General features: G+C 40.1%; 1 protein-coding gene across 7 annotated transcripts in view; it reads right to left on the bottom strand.

Moving 5' to 3' along the window:
• Positions 1 to 13,664, bottom strand: part of CHD9 (chromodomain helicase DNA binding protein 9) — an 87,081-nt gene extending 73,417 nt beyond the window's left edge. For 3 of the 7 annotated variants that reach the window (XM_071567516.1, XM_071567511.1, XM_071567512.1), the window contains exons 1-2: positions 13,459 to 13,664; positions 5,445 to 5,522 (exon numbers count right to left, since the gene is read on the bottom strand). The gene's annotated coding sequence lies outside the window, so the exon portion shown is untranslated. Of the gene's footprint in view, positions 1 to 5,444; positions 5,523 to 13,277; positions 13,355 to 13,458 lie in introns of those variants that run through there. The other 4 variants (XM_071567507.1, XM_071567510.1, XM_071567508.1 and 1 more) reach the window with 3 other exon arrangements.
• Positions 13,665 to 13,879: the final 215 nt, after the last annotated feature.

The following is a 13,879-nucleotide window of genomic DNA, read 5'->3' as shown; positions in this document are numbered from 1 at the left end:
AGTCCAGGTTATCAAGGACTACTGTTAAAAACTCAAATCTGAAGCCTGTGTTGATAAGTTTACATATTGAGACTGAGTACAGCTCAGCAGACTGCATCCAGATCCTTTGTTATGCCCAGGGACAAACTACATTTCACTGCAATTTGTAAGGAGGCCTTTTCAATTTTTGCTAACTGGAAAAAAATAGAGGAAAAAAAAGATATATCTCTTCCATCTGTAGCAATATTGATACAATAGGATATATGACAACAGTTATTAACCACTATACATGCTCTTAACTACTGAGTTAATCCTGGAACTCAGTTAAGCCTAGAACTATTGAGCAAGTCTAAAACAACAATGTATTGAAAAACTTCAAACCAGACAATCTCTTCATGGTTTATTGACTGTGTCTCTTTATTGTAAAGAAAGGGAAAAAAGCCTGCAGAACAGCCTGGCATCACTGCAGCTGCAGCACTAACTCAGAGGTTGCCTCCCAGAAATTTCCTTCTGTGATCAAAACCCAAGAAAAATTTTGGTCCTAGTTTTTCCTACTTTCTTTCAGCATAAGGAAAAAGAATGGAGGCAATAGAGAGACAAATAACACAAAATCTCCTTTTTAAATGCAAAGGCCTTATATAAAACAAATAAATCTTAGCAGGTATTAAAAGGGAATATAACCTGAAGATGTCAGCTTCACTTCAGGAATCCAAGAAAGATGGATAGCACAGATAAACTTACAAATTGAGCAATCTGAAGGCTGGATACATGAGAAACCTCTTCCAGCTAATTAGAACAATGTAAATTTATTAAGAAGAAAGCTTCTCTGTAAATAGGAGATTTTGACAAAAACAAAAACCAAAAGATGTCCCAACAACCCAAACCTCTTTTGGAAAGGATACCCTGAACACAACTCTGTTCTAAAGAGAACTTGTGTTTTGACCAGAGAAGTACTTTTACCCATGGCCTTCAAGGAAACTTCCTGTCTGTCTTTAAATCTTGTCAAAATACACTGAACACGTAAGAAAACATAATGGAATGGATATCAAATTTTGCTTTCAAAAAAATGAAGTGGGAGTAGCAGTAAAAGTAATAAAAACCTCTGGTGTGTTTTATTTCTTTCTATATTTATTTCATTGTATTTTTGACAGCTTTTGATGAAGTGACAATACAAAAGAATCTACTCCAGTTATAAGCAAGTAAATCAGGTAAAGCTTCAGCACATTACAGTGACACCCACACTCTCATACTTTGATGCACTGGCTATCACTGCTTCACATGACTGAGGTGTGACAGAACCACAGGTAAGAGGAAATCAGTGACCCTGATGGCCATTATTGCTCCAGAGAAGTTGAAACAATGGCTATCCAGACAAATAATGGAAACCACCTCGGGGAGAAGCCGAGACAAGTTAGTAGGGAGAAGGAATTAAATCATAAAAGTGTGACATAGCAGAAATCCAGACTACAGGTAAAGGACACAGAAGGGGTAAACAGTCATAACTAGGAAAGGGTTTTGCATCATAGGCATGCAAAGGGTTTAGGGTTTTTTAGGACAGCAATGGAATCAGGCATAACAAACTGCCAAAGAGATTGAAAAAATTGCTGTATTTGCTAAATTCTTTGTATCATACACCATGACAGCTTTCAATGATATGCCCATCTATTAGCAGATGGAATACTGTGTCAAAAGAAGATAATACAGCATATTAAAAACCAGATACTCAAAAAACCTGATCACTTCCACATACTATTTAGAAATGAGACATTCCCTCCCCAGTATTAAAAGACAATTACACTATCATTACTTGTCAGATTTCAACTAAAGATTTGTCCAAGTTCAAAAAGCTGAGTTAATTAAATAATACAGAAGTTACTTCCCACTGATGTGCCAGTGTAAATGATATTCTATCACAGATTTAAAGATCAATGTACATGTTAAATTTGAAAGGCACAGAGGGACAGCACAATTTCCTCAAAATCCCTGTAATATAGAAGACTAAAAAAAAAGAACATTTAGATATTTAGTAGATATGAACTCTTTTATTCCCTAACAGAGAGGAATAAGTGTTTGTACTAGAGAGTCATGGTATCTCTAGCTAAATATGGATTGCAAAAATGCATTTTCCCTTACTGGTATTACCAAAATTTGAATAAAACTCAGTTGGGTAGCCCACTTAATTAAATAAAACCCCACATGTCCAATTATATATATACATATGCATTATTTTATTCTAAAATTACTTTTCACTAGCATGCATTTCTAATTATTTTTGAGTAATGAGCCATCCCTTTAGTAAAATCATACCCTCAACATACTGGTTTTGTTTAGAACTCTATTTCTGCTACAGAGATCACAGACATCATGCTGAGTACTCTACAGCTCACTCAAGTACCTTGGATTTTAATTTGAGGATGACAAAGATTTGACATGTATGGGCTGAAACTAAAAGTTCCATTCCATGGCTAGAGTTCCAGCCCCGAGTGAGGGCATAAAAGTGGAGCAAACTGGCCTGTGTGTGCTTGTCTGAGTAACTGAGTAGTCTCTTATCCACCCTACACTGGTTTTGCTTGCACCAAACACCTCATGGAACTCTTTCTCTCCCTCTACTCCCCAGACATGCACAAACTTCCCTTTTCCACCTCTCCTCCTTTCTTACAGGCAGAATCTGGGAAACAAATATAAATAAAGGTTTATAGAAAAAAAAGAAACAGTAGCTATCTATTGTTATAGTTGTTAATGGAAGTTCAAGTCAGCCAACATGACAAACAGCATTTCACTTGGAAAGGAAATCCATCTTCCTATGCAACTGAAGACAAATTTCTACCATTGTCAACCATGTTTGCCTTCACTGTGAGTGGGGCAGCTTCTTTCTTGAGAACAGCTCTGCTTCAGCTGAACAGAGCAAAGCCACACCCAAGTATATCCCAGAACTCTCCGTATAAAATAACATGGTATCAGAAAGTCCCACTATGCTCAGGCTACTCACTGTGCTTCTCTAGGAGATCCATGTTAACATTAATTTTTAACTCAAGGTAAATTTGTGAAGCCTCGAAATGAAATTTCAGCAAGCTGTACTTAATATATAGAGAAAACACATTAAGACAGATTCTGTAATGTATGAAGTAATCTTAGCTGTTTTCTTTAGACACCTACAAAAATTAAAAATACCAGTAGGTTTTTAAAAAAAATGTATTTTCTAGTGAGATTCTTGTGGCTCTTTTGTTTCTACTGTTTTGAAGTGCAGATGTGTGTAACACCACAAAGTTTCATCAGATTAAACATGGTTGATGTTACTGAGAAAACAGGTGGTTGTTTTTTTTAATTGCACAAAATTCAGATACTTTGCTTTTGTTGCCTTCCAGGTTGGAGTCACTTTCTCCTCAAAACTCCAAATTCAAAAGATGTGTGACAAGATGCACAAGGTTGTTGTATATGTCAGAAAAGGACTCGAATCACAGGAGAAGTTATAAATTCTTTACCACTGTTTCTCCGTCTATAATACTAAGAGTTAGTGATTTAGTTAGAGCATTGATACTTAGATATATGAGTTCCAGAGTTTAATTATTATTAACTTGGGTCAAAATTAAGAACTAGCACAGGCACCTTAAGATACTTAAGAAAAGGGCCCAAGTCAAGACAAAACCCATCCTTTCCAAGAAATATAGAACACATCTCCTGAATGAAGAATTAAGAAGCTCAAAGATGTGCTTTAAATCCCTATGAATACCTCATAATTAGAGACCTGAAAATAAAGCATGTTAAACAAGTCACACAATAACCAACCTCAGGAGAATCCATTCAAATGCAACATCTGAAACTCAAAAATTCAATAGATACCATAAAACCAAGAACACCAGAATTAATATACCATCAGTAGTAATGAAAAGTCTGATAAATAAGCAAGTGCTCATTTTGTAGGACCACTAAAAATAACCCAAGCCTACAAAACATCTAAGGAGGAAGGGTGGACTCTGTGCCAGAAAATTAGAAGGTTTAGGGCAACTTTAAGACACAACGCAAGTACCCCCAAAAAAAGAAAGTTTTAAGGTTAGGTTTGAAACCTGTCAGTCCAAAAAGTCCTGTACATGCCTTCTATCAGCAGAGTGCAGTTACACACTGACAGGTGTACTTGCCAATGGGAACTGACACTGCCTTTCCATAGGAACATACTTGCATGACAGTTCTATCCTACTCCTTGCCTTGACAGCAGGTAGAGGAGCTCAACTTCAAAAGGTTCTCTTTTAATCTGAAAGAGGCTTCAAAACATTATGCAGTTTAAGGGAAAATGTGTATGGAGTGAAAGTAAAGGCTTCTAAGGCCTGTGTGCATAAGCCTCAAAGCAAATAAACCCCCTCCCCGTAACATTAAAAGACAGACAAAAGGTTTGTGTGAACTGACATTCTGTACCAGTGTGTTTTTCCATTTCAAAAACATGATCATTCACTCCAAGGCACAGAGAATCCTCCAATTCCAATAGAAAGATTCCCCTCACCCTAAACATAGTTTCATGATGACAAACTCTTAAACACTATTGCAAGACCATTAATACAGTTCAACCTTTAATCTTTATTAAAATGTATTATATATTACTGCATTGAGAAGCAGTTTTTAACCCAAAGGTTATTTCCTCTCCCCACATCTTTGAAACAATGTTGTAACGTATGCAAAGATTTAAATTGGTTATAACAGCTACCAAAACTCTGCAATGTTACAGTAAAAAAATTTATCTCATACTAACTTGGTAAATAAATTAATACATTTATCCCCCCTTTTATTATTCAGTAACTTCAAGGCTTATTCCAAGGTTGCTAAACTGTCTCTCCTCTGCATTAAACAGGGACACTTCAAGCAGAGGTATCTTCCTAAAATTCATAAAAAATAAGCCTGCACCCAAAACAAGTACCTAGGGGAAGGCTGATAAAATATTTCCATCTTTGTTTGCCATCTATGGGAAGTAATATGAATTTTGTACCAAAACTGCCAGAAAACTTGCTCTAGATGTTCTCTTTTTCTGTACTGGAACTCCTGTCACACAAACAGAGCTCCGATCAACCACAAATCCTCTTCACATCCAGAAATTAGAATTGAGTTTGTAATTATTTAAATGTCAAGTTCTAAGCGACACTTCAGGATATCCTTTTGTTCCTAAACTTCTGCTTATTTAAAAGTGCTTTGTTGACTAAGCAAAGTTAAAGCATAAAGGTTTAACAATATATACAGTAACTGAACACACATTCAAAAATTTATTATTTGAAAAAAGAAAAACCGAAAACCTACAATCAAGTAATTTAGCCCAGTTGTACGAGTTCAACAGTGAAAAGAGAAACCCAATTCACCTGTAACTACCATGGAAGATAAACTCTATCTTGAGTTCTTGGATACTTAAAAAGCTATGTACCCTTCCTCCACTGGGTTCTTCTTGAATCCTCAAAATAAAGAGGGGAAAAAAAGATGTTCCTTACTCTTTAGGACAGTGTCCACTTGCTTGAACTGCTTCCAATATGGAGACAAGTGTGGAATACTTAAAAGTTTGATAAAGCCTATGTCAAAAAGAAGAAAAAACATATATAACTAAACATCCATTCACTGGATCTACAATATATTATTTGAAAGGTAAATACAAGAAATACTTCAGACAGCAGAAGAATCACTGATGATTACATAGTGCCAAAGAAAAAAATCACACAAAAGGAACTCAGAGCTTTCTTAACCAGCAACATGGGATGTATCTCCACAGCTTCTCAAATAAGCAACAGTGCATAGGAACTTTTAAATACATATATAAATGTGTATGTATTTATATATGTGTGTATATATATATACACACACACATTATCTATCTCTGCTAAATGTGATGTTAAATGTTCTATAAAGATCCTTTTTTGGGAGAGGGTCTTCATGTTTTTAAATCTTGAATTGGCAAAATTAACTGATATACAATAAAAGTTACACTTTATTAAAGAGAACCAGAACTCCATTTGTTAAAAGGATGCCTAGATCCACATTAGACTATCTTAGAAAGTTTTTTTAAAAAAAAATCATTTCCCACAGCCCAACTAATACCATATTTATATAAAGTACTGAAAGAAAAATACAGATCCCTAAGTGCATGTGGATTTCCTTGTTTTGTGATGAATTTCTAGAACATTACTATTACTAACAAAAAAACGTGAACAACAGTAAGTTTGGTTATTTCACTGAGTATCTCAGGGGAGGGTGCCAAGAGGATGGACCAGGCTCTGCTCGGGGCTGCCCAGCAACGGGACAGGAGGAACGGGCAGGAACTGAAGCACAGGGAGTTCCACCTGAACATGAGGAAGAACTTCTTTATTGTGCAGTGACTGAGCACTGGAACAGATTGTCCACAGTGGGTGTGGAGTTTCCCTCACTGGAGATATTCCAGAACCAGCTGGACACAACCCTGTGCTGTGGTCCTTTCCAACCTGACCCAGTGTGTGATTCTTATTTTAGATACTAAAGCACAGACTTTATACACGTTACTGTAACAGGAAAGAAATTATTCATTTCAATTATGTGAGAATAACCACAAATTTTCTATTTTTTAATACAGCATATAAATTTTAATAAAATAGCTTAGTTTTGCACAACATCCTTGTGTGCTTTTATGTCTTCAGTCTTGGCAAATACCTTTAGAAAGTTAAGCAGCACCAGTTGAAGACATTATTATTTTCAACTACCTTTGTTACCTTTCTGCCAAAGGTTATTGCCCTTAAAGTAAAACCTGCAGAACAAAACATGTAGGTGTGCATCTGCTGCTTCAGCATGTAGCCTCCCAATTTAGTTTTAACCCTTTCTCTTGTTTGTTTAAACAAACCTATTAGACTTTGCATTAAAATGGCTGAAGTGTCTACATACATTCTATTTTGTCATTTATATCTGTGGACATTATTGCAATAAAGGTTCAATAATAATACAGAGAATGACACCACCATAATCTGCTACAATGATAGTGACCTAGAAAGATACCAAAAGTTTAGAGTATCTTTTTGAAAAGAACAAGGTTTGTACCCAAGTTAGTTTATTTTAGTGAGATAAGAAGTTCAGGGGTTGGGCCATCAGACAACTGAAGGAATCCACACTAGTAACCAGTACTGCTCTTAGAACATTATTGCAATTTTGCTTCTTTAAAGTGCACCTGTGAAAACTTCCATAAATTTCAGGACTTCAGTGAGTTCCTGCTTATTTTTCTAATACAGATAAAGCCTCCCATGTTTTCTCCTTCAGGTTTGGATACCACTAAAACCAATTTCTTTCTTTTTAGTGTACCTGTATAGAGTACAAATGCCTCTTTTCACCCTCTTTAGTTGTCATAAGAGTTGGAGTAACATATTCAGTGTAACGTATTTGTAATTTACAGTTTCCTTCTGATCACTAGAGAAACAGTTACACAAACTTGTAAGTTTAGAAAGAAATCCCCTGGTGCTGCTGAGATTTCAGATGTAAGCATTACAGAGTTTCTATCATTTTGTCCTAATTTCAGCATTACAACTTAATTAGACCTACAAAATATGTTTCTGGATTCCAGTATCTTTCCTGAGGAACTATACAGGTATTTTAAGATTCAGAGAAACATCTGCATTGAAAACCAGAAAAAAACCTTCTCATTTTCACATGTGGCCTAAACCAAGATTTCAGTGCAAAACATCAGAGGCAGAAACTTCAGAGCACAGCCCTCTTTCAATTCACAATCTGATAAAACACCAACTTCCAATAATTCTCGTGTTGTAGCCTGATAAGCATCTTTGTGAACTACTGCAAGTTTATAACCTGGAAGTACCAACTAGAACAATGCAAAGGATCATGTCTGTTTTACAGATGCCTGTGGATCCTTATTGGTAAGTACAGACAACAGCTTGAAGACTTGACACAGACAGAGAGAAGTCTGCTTTGGGGAAAAAGGAAAACAATTCCAAGTCTTGACACTACCAGAGTAGGATATGCCACTACTTTACTGAACAAAACAGGTTCTGACATCCCACTGCATTAACTGGCATAAGGAGTTTCCTCTGTAACACAAGCCTCTCCAGTTTAGAGGGAGGCTGCATACAAGTTTCCTGTTGTTTTGGTTTTTTGGAAGGTTTTTTTAACAATTCCTAAGGACGTTTGACATGAAAGTTTCCTAAAGAAGTTCCTCTCAGGCACGTGCTAATTAAGACACACTGGAGTTTGTGATTTCTTCAATATACTCTTCTTAAATTAAGAAATCAATTAAAACTAGTAACTCAAAACATCATTTTTAAATCTTGTTTTATGGTTTCCAGCATACTCAAGACATGTTCCAGAATTCACTTGCAACAGAGACTCCAGATGACTTATGCTGTGACTCTTGTCACAAGAGACTGACAGTCAAAGCAGACTTTTAAAGAACTTCCCCAGTTAAATGGCACAATGCTCATCTATTCCTCAAGTGTATCTATGAATTTACCTAAAAATCTAAGAATCTAAAATTTATTTCAGCTTCTGAAAAACAGCAAAAAAATACTTTGAAGAATTACATACCAAAATCAGCAATACTGTAACATATGGAATCAGACCTGCTGTCTTACCTAACGCTGCTTCTAGTGTTGGTGGAGGCCACTGACTACAATAGCTTTACTACAGGTTAACGGAAAACAAAAATATATCATATTTAATTCTCGGATTTCTTCTAACATGGAGTATCAGCTGGGCAGACTTTCATACTGTTATACAGATAAAGTCTTTCTAAAGGTTACAAGTTTCTTCATTACAGTGTTAAGAATCAAAAGTAATAAAACCATTCCCTTCAAAATCCATTTGCCTAAGAAATTTTGTAGGAATTCCTTAATTTTAGTGATCAACATAAAAGAGTGAACCGAACTTTTAATATTGCTCATGCAGCACAAGGGAAAGTGCCAAAGAATACATTGCAGAAGGAAAGAATTTGGTACCCAGAGTTACATTTACAAATATGACTACAATAAAACAAGCTCAGATTTACAATTTGGCTCCAGAAAAAAATATGAGAACATTTTTCCACCTTCCTGCTAATTCTAACTATTGATTTACAATGAAAATAAAAACATATTCCTTCAAAATGGAAAGATGCATGTACACTGGCAGCCTAAAGACATGAATATTTGGAAGTTCTTGGGTAACCTGTATGAATGAAGTTGAAGATCTCAACACATTTGCTCAGTGACAGATGCCATATCATACCAATGTATTTCTGCTGAATTGTAAGTTATGAAAAAGTGCTTCCTACCTGGTAACTTGTTTCTGGCAGCTTAGTAAGTGAATGTAATGTAAAGGCAGCACCGAAAGTGGGCCTTGGATCCAAGGTGCTGCCAAAGGAACCCTTCTACTTGATCACTAAAGCTCGTTCTAAGAGGTAGTCAAGTATACACCTGAATTCTAATATATATACATTTTGAATTCCAAAGGTGCCAATGTTTCTGAAGTCGTGATAAATCTTAATTAAGCACATTGTTAAAAATGTTTGATTTAGAGTTGGTCCACCACAAGTTTTCAACACTGCAGTGACTCAAAAACATGGGCATTGTATACCACATCATACTTTTTCATGTAATACTTCTAGAAAAAAAACCCTGCTGTAAAAAGTTCTCTCTTTCCTGCACTACTGTAAATAAGAAAGTCATGTGTTCAGCCTGTTTGACTCTTGTCCAGCTCACTCACATTTATGATCTGGTCAGACAGATAAAATAGGAGAATCTTGCTGTTCCTTCAGCCAAAGCAAGAGCTGCAAACTCTTTGCAGCTGCTGTTTTATCAGCAAAATAATTGCTTCTTAGCATCACAATTTCTTTTGCTGAAGGGGAAAGAGAACACTTCAACAACATAATAATGCTAGCTATCAATTCTCAAGTGTTTGACTAAATAAACAGCTGTTTTCTCCATCACCCATGTCTGTGTGCACAGACACCCGACATTCCTCACGCACCATTTCTGACTACAGGAAGAGCATTAGGAAATAGAATGAGGACATTATGTGAGTCCAAGGAAGTGTGAGATTCCAAAGTGTTCATTAAGCTCACAGCTCCACAATTTGATGGAGCCAAGAGCATTATAAGGACAACTGCAGACAGGTGAGTGGAAGAATATAAAGTATCAACAAAACTAGATTGGTTAGAAAAGAATCTGAGTGGTAAGGGTTAACTGACCTCAGTTAAACACAGAAAACTGTTTCATCTGGTGGATTTAGGAACATAAGTACCAAACATTACTGAGAATTCAGTTAATATAGAATGGTGGTAAGGAGGAGAACAGTGGAAACCAGTAGTGAATAGGATATGCCATTTGATTCCATCAGGTCATCCTAAATTGCATGAAGAGGATCAAAGAACTATAATGATGTAGTATTTGGGCAAAACTGACAGAGATTAAAAAATGCACTGTAAGAAATCTGAACCCATAAATATGTAATTGTACATCCTGTACTTTTTAAGTGTCTGAAGGATTCATATACTCTAAATATTGGGAATATTTGTATTGTAAAATACATTAAAATAAAAATCTTCCAACTAACTTAAAACTTACAACTTACTCCTTATAAAGTGAGTAAGAACAGATCTATTTACTCCATGGGTTCCACAAAAAAGGTGATTTTAAGGCAGCATGTCAATCTTTTGGGTTTAATCTGCCTGCATCACTAACTTGTCTCACTTATAAAAAGAAACAAGTGAAAATTGCCTGGCTTAAGGTCTGCATAGTCTCTCAGTAGTGTTCATGTCATATTTAAGATAACATCACTAAGAATACTTTTTAAAAACCACATTGTGTTTTCACCAACATTTTTCCATAACTGAATTCTTGGACTAATCTTCAGGAGCATTTAGCACCAGCAGCTCATGTGAAATGAGTAGGTGATGAGATTCCTCAAAATTATTGGAGAACTGTAAGACTTCAAATTCTACTTCTTTATACAGTAAAAATAATAGCCTTACTCCAAGTAAAATGAGGTAATACAGCTGCATTATGAAGAGGAGCATGAAGTCACAAACAAGCAAGTTAGCACAAAGTAATTGAGCACAGTAATTGCACCTGCTTATGTGCCTGCCCTTGCCATCTTATAAATGCAAAGTAAATTGATGCAGCTTACTCACTAATGGGGAAAAAAGCAACTTCACAATCACTTTAAGGTTAGAGAGTTCAAAATGGCCATTAACCAGAGTTGTTGATATCTGAAGTTCACATCCTACCTTACTTCCCACTAACTTCTTGTGCCCATGAGTTATATACAAGGCCTGGCACACTGATCCCTGAATTGGTTAATATTCAAGAACATGTGCATTAATTTTTTCTTGTTGGGTTTACACAATCTGGGCATTGAAGTCCACGGCACTTTGAAAGCCTTATCTGAGAGATGCAGGAAGAAAGAAACAGACATGATTAGTTATGGACATGAGGCATTGAGGATATGCAGAAACTAGTAAAACCAAAAGCTACTAATTGTTATTCTTACTTTAGCAGGTCACAAAGTATAAGACAGAAACAATTACTGATTTTAAAATATTTACCTCAAGAAACTAGCAAGAAATTGATCAATGCAACAAGTTAAAACTCAGAGACAGGGTAAAAATCCAGATAGTACTCAAAAATGACTGAATGTTAATATTCTGCCTTAAACGTAAAGCACATTTATAATTGCATACAAATGATTATACATAAAACAAGGTAAAATATTTCATCTCACACCTGTCAAATGGGAATGTGATGGTGTCAGATGATACAGGTTTAAACACAGTTGCAGTGAGCTCTTAGGACTGACAGGCCTGGTTCTCCTGAGAGAGGAGGGTTACTTTTTAAGGGTACTTCTTACAAAGTCTCAAAAAGTACACGAGAGAACTACAGACCCCATCCCTTTACACAAAGTGTTACTTTGTCTCCCATGAGCACAAATTCCACCACTGAAGGGTTCAGCTCTCTTCTGTAAGGAAAGGAGACAGCTGTATTTTCTTGCACTAAGTCAAATACCTTCCTTCATTAACTGAAGAAAGTTTTCAGTTGCTAAAGATTCAAGGTACTTATGACACAAAGACAGTGAGGAGTGTAAACCATTTCTTACCAACTGAAAGTGTCTGCCATCAACCTTGATGTTAAAACTACCCAGCCAAGTAAGAGAATTCTGAATTCTCTTCACCTGTTTTTATCCCTCTTCACAAAAATTTGCACATTAAGAGGGAATGAAGAGGTGTTAACACTGTGTTAAGCCTCAGTGGGCAACGTGATGATTTCTCCAGAATAAAGATGCATGACACCTACCCACCCAGTGCCATCTACCACCAGCACCGAGCTAGCCTCAAAATCCTCTCTTTGGCATTCCTGGAGGAAGGTTGCAGCCCCTGCCTGGAAAATGCCAGTCCATAAATTCCAACCCTGCACATTCACAGCCAAACCCCTTTTTAAGCCTCCACCCGTCCAACGGGAACCTGCAGCCATGTGCCATCAGTCCTCCTCATCCCAGAAGGACAGCAGACTGCATGTCCATCTCCATCCCTCGCAGACACACCTCACCCACTCTCAACCCTCCCCTTCCCTTTTCCCTTCTCCACGTTTCCTGCCTGTGGTGGATCCAAGCCAATGGGCTGCCAAACTCAGCTCCTCTTTTTCTTATTGCCTCACCTGCCCTGGTAAATTATTTAAATTTCTCCCTCAGCCCACCTCTATTATCTTGCGTGATGAGAAGCCAGGTCTGGCATGCCCACTGCTCTGCCTGGGAGGGTACCACATCCCTTCCCTGCCTCGCAGCCTCTTCTTGAACGACACAAGGTGGCCGGGGATATTTCTGCCCTACCTTCCTCCACCCAACCCTTCCTCCCACCGCCACCTCCTCGCTGGGGCAGAGGGACGTGCAGGCTCTTCCTCTGCTTCCCTAAGGAAACCAGCCCTCCTCCCTTCGTCCTGCCATCTTCTTACCTGGGAGAGGGCAGGACATTCGGCCTCGCCCCCACCTCGCCAGCCGGGGAAGGCCCAATTCCTCCCCTCCAACTTCGCCCCCACCCCGAGACCGCATCCCCGGGCGCCCCCACCGCCTCCATCCCGCCCGCTCCACCCGCGCCGCCCTCGGGAAAAGCCTCGCTTGGCCGCCGCCCCCGCCGGCGAGGTGCGAGGGGCCGGCGCGGAGCCCCGCGGTGCCGGCGAAGGGCGGAAGCAGCGGGGGCGGCGGCGGGCACGGCCCGGGAGCCGAGCAGGCCGCGCCGCGCCGACCCCGCCGGCAGCAGGGGCGGGCAGGGCCCGCCGGGTGTCTCCGGCACCTGGGAGAGCGCGGCCTGCCCGTCCCTTCCCGCACGTACTCACCGCCCGGTTCGCCATTACGGAGCGGCGGCCACTGCCCGGCAGGAGGCGGCGATGCCCCCGCGCCTGTGACAGCTCCGCGCCGGGGCGGGCGCGGCGGCTTCCCCTCCCCGCCGCGGGGATTCCCCCCGTGTGTGTCCCCCCCCCTCCGCCCCGCAGCCCGGGAGGCGAGGGCGGCACTCACCGTGCGGTGTCGCAGGCCGGCGGCGCGGGGCGGTGCGGGCGGCGCTGCCGCTCCGTGCCCGCTGCCTCCTCCCCGCGGGCGCTGCGCGGGAGGGGCCCGCGCGGGGCCGGGGCCGGGGCCGGGTGGGGGGGCGAAGTTTCACTCGCGCGGCGCCGCCGCGACCCCTGCGGGCCCTGCGCGGCCGCGGGCACGGCCCGGGGGGCGCATTTGCATATTTGTGCCGGGCGCGCTGATTGGCTGCCCCGCGGGGGCCGCGCGGCGCTGGCGCGGCGGGGGGAGCGCGGGGGGAGGAAGGGGCGGCCGGAGCGCGGGAAGGGGCGGAACGGGACGGGACGGGAGCGTGCGAATTTCCTCCTTCCCCAGACACTTTCGCCCTCCCGCCGCAGCCCCCGCGGGAGGGGGAGCCCTGGCGGGGCGGGGC

Source organism: Pithys albifrons, chromosome 12, assembly GCF_047495875.1.
Source record: "Pithys albifrons albifrons isolate INPA30051 chromosome 12, PitAlb_v1, whole genome shotgun sequence".
Lineage (NCBI taxonomy): Eukaryota > Metazoa > Chordata > Aves > Passeriformes > Thamnophilidae > Pithys > Pithys albifrons.
Note: the sequence above shows the minus strand (reverse complement) of the source record. Positions and strands in the feature narration are given on the sequence as shown.